Source organism: Euprymna scolopes, chromosome 1, assembly GCF_053919585.1.
Source record: "Euprymna scolopes isolate OS-2025 chromosome 1, ASM5391958v1, whole genome shotgun sequence".
In the NCBI taxonomy this organism is placed as follows: Eukaryota; Metazoa; Mollusca; class Cephalopoda; order Sepiida; family Sepiolidae; genus Euprymna; species Euprymna scolopes.
The window spans coordinates 24,774,189-24,784,475 of NC_136482.1; positions in this window are offsets into that span (position 1 = coordinate 24,774,189).

A 10,287-nucleotide genomic window follows, 5' to 3' on the forward strand; every position below is an offset into this window, starting at 1 on the left:
TAAAATCCTTTCGAGAAACACATCGAGTACTTACGTGCAGGTTGCCAGCATCATAAGTGAAAATGTTTCGGTGAAACAAGCTAGATTTTAACACCAGGCTTGTCAATCCGTGTTTTACGTTATGCTAACATGAACGGCACCCATATAAACGGGGTATACGTTTCGTGTTTGTTTGTGACGTGTCCTAAATGTGTTACTAAATGTCTATTAGTGGTTCTTCACTTTCTGAACCCGTTGTTATTTTGTTGTGTGGTATTTGATCGTTTAATGTTCATATGCGTGCGTATGTGTGTCATATGTGTATCTTCGACATACCTTTATCTTCTCTGATCACTGAACCTGGTCCATCCTAACATCATCTTGTTCTTGGAGGGGGCTGGGATCTTTTGGACGAAACACATTGACTCCAAGACGATAATTGGTTTTCATATTAGTTTTTATTTTACTTTCCAGGATGTCGCGCAGGTGAAAATGGAAAGTGGGTTTCTTTGCTTGTGGTCTTAACAGTCTACATTGGAAGGGAAGAGAGACAACCGTAAAGCTCAACCGCTCTGTTTCCAACTTCTCGATAATCTCCAGTTAACCTGATCACGTGACTTACACGTAGATCCGATCAGCTGACCAGACCTTTCGGTAAACTTGTCTACGATCTAGCTTTTCATATTTTCACAGGTTTTATGAAAACATCATCATATCCATCTCTTGTCTACCTCTCCAATTAGATAGACAGATCGAGATGGACAGATAGCTAGATCGATAGATAGATAATTTATTCTGTTCTACCTATTTCATAACACGTGTTGTTAACCCCTTATTCACTGTCGCTTCCTGACAATGAATATGGTGAAGACACAGTTGGATTTAGATACATAGCTAAACAGTTTTTTGAAGACAAATATAAACGGAGAGTCGGAATAGAAGGAGAGAACATCAGATATAGGTACTAAGCAAATAATATATTAAGGACGAAATTACAATAAGAATGAACACACGCTGTCAGGGTCATAGAGAGAGAAAATGACTAAGTAAATGTTACTTACTTTATGTTGCGTTTTTCTAAGAGTCTATGCGACTGCTATCAGAAGACGTAACCTAAAAGCAACGTTTGTTAAAGTTTTGAAAGACATGCTACAAAGAGGAACTGTTTTGAAGGACGAGCAAGTGAGCAGTTAATGTTTTGTTTTAAATTCCGTTGGGTTAGATATCTCAGGTAAATCTAGAAAGACCACCGTATTGTTTTAAAATAATAGTGACGGCTGCATTTTAAGAATGTACGATAACCGACAAGAATGTTGAGATTAAACATTGTAAAAGAAACAACTTATTCATATATAAACGAATTTATAGAGATTTTAAAGATACTGTTAAATATTGTACTCCCAGAAAACGCTGGATTACCCGATGAATCGAAGAAACAAACAAAATGTGGGCTGCAGTATTTTACAAGTAAAATGTTATCGATTAGGAAAAGAATATTTCCTAATCGATAACATTGTTTTACATTCAGCATGTGTTATGGTACATCCTTAAAATGCAGCCATCACTATTATTTTAAAAGAATACAGTGGTCTCTCTAGATTTACCTTCGATAGAGAAAAATATTATTGAGATGGGATAGGTATTTAAAACAAAATATGCTGATATTTATATAATGAATATTGGAATTTACTGAAAATTTGTGTAATAAGAGATTTTGGAATGTAAGTTACATAAACAAAAGTTAAGGTAATTAACAATAACAAGAATGATCTAAACAACCTCGTTCTGTGACGTCAGTTTTACGAACTAATAAATGATTTATCGTCTATTGACAACACAGATGAGGCAGTTGGATAGTTAGAGTTGGTCAATGACCAGGGCCCAGTAGAGTCTGACTGGAGATTGGTTTGGGAGAGGTTTTTGGTCTCTACTGTCCATGGAAGCATTCCAATGGGCACACTAAATGTTATAGGAACAAAACAAAGGGAATCAGAACGTCATGTAAATAAATGTTATATATGAAAATATAACTCAGCGTATGCTTTTTCTTTCAAAGGGGAAGTGTTTTATTTCAAAGACCCTTCAGAATCAAAATGACTCAGTGGAAGAAGGTATGTGTCCTTTTGTCTGGTGTGTCACAGACAAAGATGTTATTCGTCCTTTTGTTAAAAGAACTGTCCATTGCATGTTATTGTCCCATTTATGAACTACATATATATATATATATATATATATATATATATATTCACGCATATACAATTACATCCACTGGACGATATGAGTCGGTACATACACACATGCATTTCTTTTTATAAACATCGTCATCTTCGTCTCTTAGTTTATTCTCATAGTCATCACTTCTTTTGTCGTTTAATTTATTGTTATCGTTCTTATAGTTATCATCATCATCATCATCATCATCGTTGCCGTCGCTGTTGTTGTGTTCTTAATCATCATTGGTCTTTATACTCACTTTTGTCTGCGTTTGGTGTCAGCTTGGTTTTATCGTCACTATTACTATAAGTATCATCTTTGTTTCTACTGTCATCTCCATCATTCAATTTAGTCCAATATAATTACAGTCAACACAGACCAATTCATTTTCATCACCATAACCGTCATCATCATTGTAATTATCATACTCACTATTTTCAATGTCGTTATCTTTATCGCCGTTACTATAATAATCGCCGCCGTTGCAGTCGAGTAATTTAATTAGATAATCATCGTCGTCGCTATAACTATCATCGTCGCCCAACATTTTCCTAGCTAAGGTATCACGTTGCTTGTCGCAAGGTCGGTTCTTACAGCTCTGAAAATATTAGGGGTCTTATTTCTTAATGGGAGTAGTAATAACAATGGTGGTAGTGGAGTAGTATAGGTAGTAGTGGTGATAACAGTAGCAGTAGCAATAATAGTATTTATAACGTTGACCCTCTGTCGATCTCCTTCGTTATTAGAGTAGACCAATTGTTTCTCCTCTTCGGTAGAGAGCTTGTTATTTTAATATTCGGCCATATCGACATAATAGAAGAATGTTGATGTCATCTTCAATACCAGATTTTTGTTGCTGTTGATTTACTTTTAAACTACTGCTAGTGTGGTCAGTTGTTTACTTAAGGGTTATATGGCAGTGTGCAAATGCCGAGGGATTTTCCTTCCTAATCTTTTTTCCATATCATCATAACTAAGGGCTGTGCGTGCTATTTCGAGGGGGGAGTCGGTAGATCAGGGAGCTGATATAATCATTTTTCAACAACTATTCTATATTGTTTCGACAATTCATTTAATTCCTTAATGCTAGTAGCCTGTTTCATTTTTAGTTTAGTTAATTCTATTTGAACAAATATTTCAGGGTCACCCGGTGCTTAATTTCGACATGGTGAGACTCTGGTAAGTTTTCTTCTAAGGTTTGCAGTACTATATTGTCGACCTAGTAGTTTTCTACGAAGTACTCAGTCACTAATTAAACTAGTTTATATTTCCTCAGAGTTGATCTAACCTCTAATTTATAATGTCTACCGACGGCTAAAATGTCAACTTTAATTAACTTACACAAGCCCTCGGGAGCGGGGTATCTAAGAATGTATTTATGCGTGTTATTTTAGATTTAGGGTTTCTTTTATCTCATACTTGTGTTCGTCTATGGGTCTTATAAAAGGAAAAATAATTCCGGGCGGTTAGCCCCCACTTTTGTTACTAGAGCGACTCCTTTAGAAGTACTGTTCGTGACAATTATATAAAAAGAATAAAATTAAAGTAAAAAGTTCGTTGGGGTTCGATATATAAGAACGCTAGGGAAAGGTGAAAAGTCTCTCAAACCTGCGAATTGTGAAGTAAATAGACGAAAACACAATAAAAAGGAATGCAGAAAATCAAATACGAATTTAAAAATTCCGAAACTAGGAGTAAAAGAAAGGTAAAAAAAAAATCAGACAGAGCAAAAAACTTATGACAACCGGAAAATCCAGCAGTATCTAAATATGCCGACAGAAGATATATCAATGGCTCAAAAAGAAATAAAACAAAAATAATAGTTCGTCGGTATATGGGTATAAGAGAGAGGGAGAAAGAAAGAAAGGAGGGGATAAACTCACAGTTCCGTTCTTTTTATGTGTGTGGGGTTTTAACTATTCATTCTTTCTTCGATGTCGGTTGTGCCCCATTTTATTCGATTCGTTCTCTTCGCAATTTCTTTTATTTTTTGCTATCTAATGTTGCAGCAAGTTTGCGTTGATAAATTTCACCTCTTCTTCTCGTCTGTCACAGTATCCGGACATAGAAATTCGTTGTTCATCGCTCAGCATTATTGTTGCTAGCCAAAACATATTTTTCATTTATTTCTTCGTATTCTTTCTCCTTCTTTTTACTTCGCATCAATTGTTCGCCTCATCTGGAGATACAGTGAAACTTTTGCCATTTTCTTCCTCGGCCTGTCCTTTGCTCTACTATTGTCGTCTGCCCACTGCCTCTAACCGTCCTCCATTTTCTTCTTCTTCTTCTTCTTCTTCTTCTTCTCGGTGCATATTTTTACGCGTGTGCTACCTAATGTATTCCTCCTCTTCCTCTCTATGTAGATTCTCTCTCTTTTTACATTTTTTTTTCACGCACGCATGTCTTCACTTTCTATTTTAAACGTCTCTTCTTTATAGATTCTCTCTCTTTTTTTCTCTCTTATATTATTTCACGTCGAGGGCAAGTCAAGCAACATAATAAGATTTGGTTTAAAATTAAATTAAAAGTTCCCTTTATTTATTTAATATTATTTTAAATACATAACTCGATTTCGGGATTATGTGACATATTATTATTATTATTATTATTATTATTATTATTATTATTATTATTGTTGGTGGTGGTGGTAAAGAAAAGAATTTTTATCATTTATCATCTATTATATAAAAGGAACTTTGTGTGTGAATGTGTATGTGTGTGTGAATATGTATGTGTGTGTGAGTGTTCTTTCCTTATGGACTCGGAAAGGGTTGGACTAATTTTTTAAATTTCACACAAAGATACTTGATGTGGCTGGGAGTGTTCTTACGTAAGTTTTGTATCGTAATGCGTTTGATAAGTATCGATAATCGAAAAAAAATCCGATTAAAGAAAGCAGTCCGTTCAGAGCACGGTTGAACCATGATACTTGACTTGTGTACGTTTAACTTTAATTCAGGTGATTGCGTAAAAATAATTTCATAAAATCAGGAGTTGATTTTTTAGAAGACAGGAGCACATTGTTTCTGTTCAGAGCACAATTTAACCATGATACTTGATTTTTGCATTTTAAACATTAAGCGAAACCATTATTTACAGATTATTTTATAAACACAACAGTAGATTCTCTACAGTGCAATGTAGGCTACAATGTATTGTGAACTAAATCACTGACAGAAGGCATATGAAGGCTTCTCTCGGTACACTTCGGGGTAGTCCTTAACCAAAGCAGATAATCAATGGATTTGATTTTAAAATGTGTGACTTCACCGATTTCGATGACAATAAACGTATAGGAGGGTGGAGGGTGGAATATTTTTTATTCCCTCCCCCATTCAATCCTGGACAACGGCAGGTCTCCCTACAAGTTCTCGTATAGAAGTAAAGAGACATTTTCTTCTATTCTATTTACATGTTTTTGTGAAGTCATCCATTCTCCATGTGATCACGGAAACATTAAGAAATAGTAGAGCTTAGTCGAAACAAAATATAGTGAGGAGGCGCGATAAATATATAGACAGCTAAGAGAAAGTTGTGCGACTTGTAAGATTTATTATAGATTACGTCTAATTGGAACAGTTAAAATATTTTTTAATGGAAATCGAAACAAAGTGTGAAGTCACTTGAAATGCTGATGGCACCCAAATACTTTTTATGTTTACTTTTGAAATCACGCCTCTATAATAATATATACGAAATCTGGACAAATTAAAATATCATATTTAAGTGTATTTTACAACCGGGCAAAGCCTGGCGCTACCCCTCCCCCGCCCGCGCTAGCAATAGATAAATAGATAGATATAGAAATTGTCTTTTATAGACAATACATCTTGCACCAAATTGTTAAGTGTGGTAGTTCAGGACGTCTAATATGCCATTTTGTATGATAAATTGGTTAGCGCTCGACTGCTTATGGTGGCGTATTGCGGGCAAACTCATCGTTTTTCGTTCAAAAGTTAAGAAAAGCACATGGCAGAGAATAAAGTAAAGACTGGTCCAGTCATGTGGTAAGATTCGATAGCTTTCGTGAAGCAAAAGAAAAAGAGAAAGAAAGTAACCATTTCTAAGTCAGAAGAGGAAGACACGTGAGAAAATACGTTAAAGAGAATACTTACGGCCAACAGAACAACTATCTACTTTAGTATGCGCTAAGCTTAACTGTTACATCACAGTAATAATTGTGTTGCACGTAGTATATCCGTTAGATTAACGCTAGATTTTGTACTAGAATTGAGCTAGCTTGGTGGCGAGACGACTATTATTGGAGATCAGCCGTAGTACATAACATCAACGAGAAGTAAGTGATAAACGGCTTCGTTTTATTCATTTTCAAAAATTCGTGCACAAACATCTACTTATATATTAAAGGCACTTTATCTTTGTGTGTGAGTTTTTTCCCTATAGACTCCAAAACTGCTAGATCGACATTTTTAATTACACACAAGTGCACTTGATGTGTCTAGGAGTGTTCTTAGATGACTTTTGTATCGAAATGCATCCGATAAGTATAAAAAAAATCGATAATCTAAAAAAAAGAAAAATACGATTAAAGAAAAAACTGGTCGATTTTTAAAAAGAAATGCTTTTAGGAAGTTTTGTTAACGCACAAGCAAAACGATCTAGCGTATAAAATCAACAGTAATTTCTTTCATGAGACAGTAACGCGTTCGAAGTGAATGTTTCTGTTTAGACAACAATTTAATCATCATACTTAACTTGTGCATTTTAAACCTCAATTCAAGCCATTATATAAAATAATCTTATTCAATCAACCGTAGGTTCTCTACAGTGCAATGTAAATTACAATGTATTGTGGACTAAATCACTGCGGGAAAGCATGTGAATCTTCCGGTTTACCGAGATGCGTCCCCGACTAGAGCAGACTATCAATCAATTTGATTGAAAAATGGGCGATTTCAATGATTACGATGACAATAAAAGTATTGGACGTGTGGAGCATTCGTTGATGCTCATTCAATCCCAAGCACCGTCGGGTCTCCCGCTAGGTTTTATATTAAAAAAAAAACAATAGCTTTCGTAGATGAGATTAATAACAGACGTGAACATGAATATTATTATACTAAATTTCAGTTAACAAAGCTGCTTTTTCTTATATGCTTTAATAGCACAATGCATGTAATAGGTGGAGAAAAAAGACGCGGGGTTATATTGATACAAATTTTAATATAAAATATTACACACAATTTTACTGCCGTTTTTATGGGAGGAAAAGAAATATAAGGAGATGGTTGGAGAGAGAGGAGATTGACGTTTTGATATGAAAATGGTCTGAGCAACACTGGTTAGCTTTGCTAGCATATTATATAAAGAACAAATGTTTGTATGTGTGTATGTGTAAGCCTTTTTTTATTATTATTTCAATTCAGTAAGTTTTAAGAGATCAAGGGAGCTAACTCCTCCTGGAGCTAACACTTGATTCCGTTATGATTTAAATTTATTTATCCGAGGGCTATTTTAAGAATTGACGCTGTTCTCTTTGTGGCTGCTATTTGTATTTCGTTACAGCTTGGTCTTCCAGGGATTGCTGCTAAATATTTCTGAAGATTTTTTTTCTATTAAGCCAGTTGCTCCTATCACAACCGGTATAATGTTTATGTGTATATGTTAATATGTCCAGCCAAAATCCAAAACTACTAAACAAAGATCTATCAATTTTTATTTCGGACTATTAGTCTCATCTTTATTAGTTGTTGTTTTTGGATCTTTTTATTGGTTCACAACGTTTCGGCCAACTACCTCTGGCCTTCGTCACATATAATGCTCATCTCAAAAAATGAATACCAATCGGTACGGACCCGACTATGGAAGATCAGATAATAAATAAACGTGGATTTATAAGATCAAAGAATCCAACCTTGATCGCCCTTCGGGGCCCGTGGCGCAGTTGATAGAGACGTTGAATCTCTATGGTTCCAGATGAACATTTCCTGAAGATAGCGGTTTCAATCCCACCCAAAGCGTGCCAGAGGTAATTAGTAAAAAAAAAATGTGGTGAGACGACAAATAACTACGGATGGCAGTGATGGCTGAGAATGCAGTTAGGAGATTCGAAGTTCCTATCCGTCGCGGTTACCACCTGACGAAGGTCAGAGGTAGTTGGCCGAAACGTTGTGAACCAATAAAAAGATCCAAAAACAACAACTAATAAAGATGAGACTAATAGTCCGAAATAAAAATTAACATATAATGCTCATCTCAAAAAATGAATTCCAATTAAGGAATAATATATATATATAAAGATCTATCAAGTTGGTATTGTTTTCATCGGCGTTGTCTCGGATGTATAATATCTAAAATTTAAAAAAATATATTTATTCTATAAGAGGGGTTAGCGTATCTTTGAAGTTTTCAACGTCATAATGTAGTAATTTTAAGATAAAGCAATAAAATTATGTAGTAATTTGTAAAAAAAACAAAAAAGTAGTCATTTTCCAAAATATTCCGTAGTCAGATTATTTTTCTTAAAATTATAATGGAAATGGTAAAGTCATAAGACCATCATCATAGAGCTTACCATCACTTTTGCGGAGAGGAGGTAAGTGTAGTACCTGTTCGTTGTCATGAGACCTTCCTCCATGTATGACCTTCTCCATTCTTGGGTAGTAAGGATAATGTATCTGTTCTGTTACTATCATCACAGGGATTACCATCACCTATTTTGAAGAGAGTGTAGTGTCATGATACCATCTTCCCAGGCATTATCTCTTCCTTTCTGGCATGGTAGAGATAATTTAGTATCTGTTCTGTGTTTTGATTCTCTATGTTGAATCTAACAGTAATTTTTGTACTTGACATTAGATATTTTATTCTATGTTGTAACAATATTTAGAAATTATCAAATACACATGAAATATTTCATTTCTATTTTAAAATCAACTCATTTCATTGATCCACTTCAAGAAGCAGGCATAATTTTACATCATATTATATTAGGTGCGGCCAATAAGGGTGGAACAAAGATAAGGGGACATAGGTTTGAAAGTCAGTTTATCATAATTTTTTGTAGGTTTCTAACTACTTATTGATTGTATTTGAAAAATTAAAGCATAAAGTTAGTTTGCAAAAAAAAAAATATTTGTATACATGAAAAAAGGTTATTCTGAAAAAATCTTTTCACGGCGACATTCGGAAATTTACGAGTTGAGATAAATTTGGAAGTTAAGTAAATTCAATGTCAAAATCCCTTGAAAAATAAGTATTAGTTTTCTGGGTCTATTTTAACGCTAATTAGTAAAGTTCAAATATATTAAATTAAATAGAAAACACATTGTTTGTACAAAAAAGAGCTTAATTAGCTCCCAAAAGCAAGAGATTCTGGCTTAGCTCAAACAAAATAAAACGAAGTCGTCTAAAAATGGATTCTACGGAAGCCCAAAATGTTAGAAAGTCAAAAGGCTGTCTGAAAATGACGTCAGGTAGTTAGAGGGAGGAGGGAAGTGCTAGTTTTTTTCTTTTTTTTTCAACCATGCATCTGTGCATTCCTATCGTGAACGTTTGTACAATTTTTACCATTTTTTAATTTAATTATTTTTCCTGCTTTTAAATTAAATATTTTCTTTTGTTTTTCAAGATTATATAACAATTACGTTACGCTGAAAGTTACACGTTCATTCTAGCAAGGGAAATGTTAGAATCTAACATAAAAATTACGCGAAATATGTCAGCTAAAAAAACATAGAAATATTTTTTGTAATTATAATTTTTTTGTGTGAAAATATTAAATAAACAATTTTTAATTCAATGATAATAACGGTTGTATGAGAAATTAATTTTTCTTCGTGTTGTATCAAATTCATTAATACGGGCTTTAGGGGGGGTCATAATATTCCTGAAAAATAATTTTTCTTTTTCATTGTTACAATTTACCATGCTTTATTTTCATAAAAAAGCAAAATTAATTTCAATTATTTTTACTAGTGGAGATCATAACTTTATTAAAGATGTTTTTGTTTAAACAAAATAATATATTTCCACTAATAGTCAAATAAAAATAATGGTTTCATTATATTCTGCGATCATTATTTGATAAATAATGAAAATTCCATAAAAATTGGTTAAGTTCCTGATTTTTGG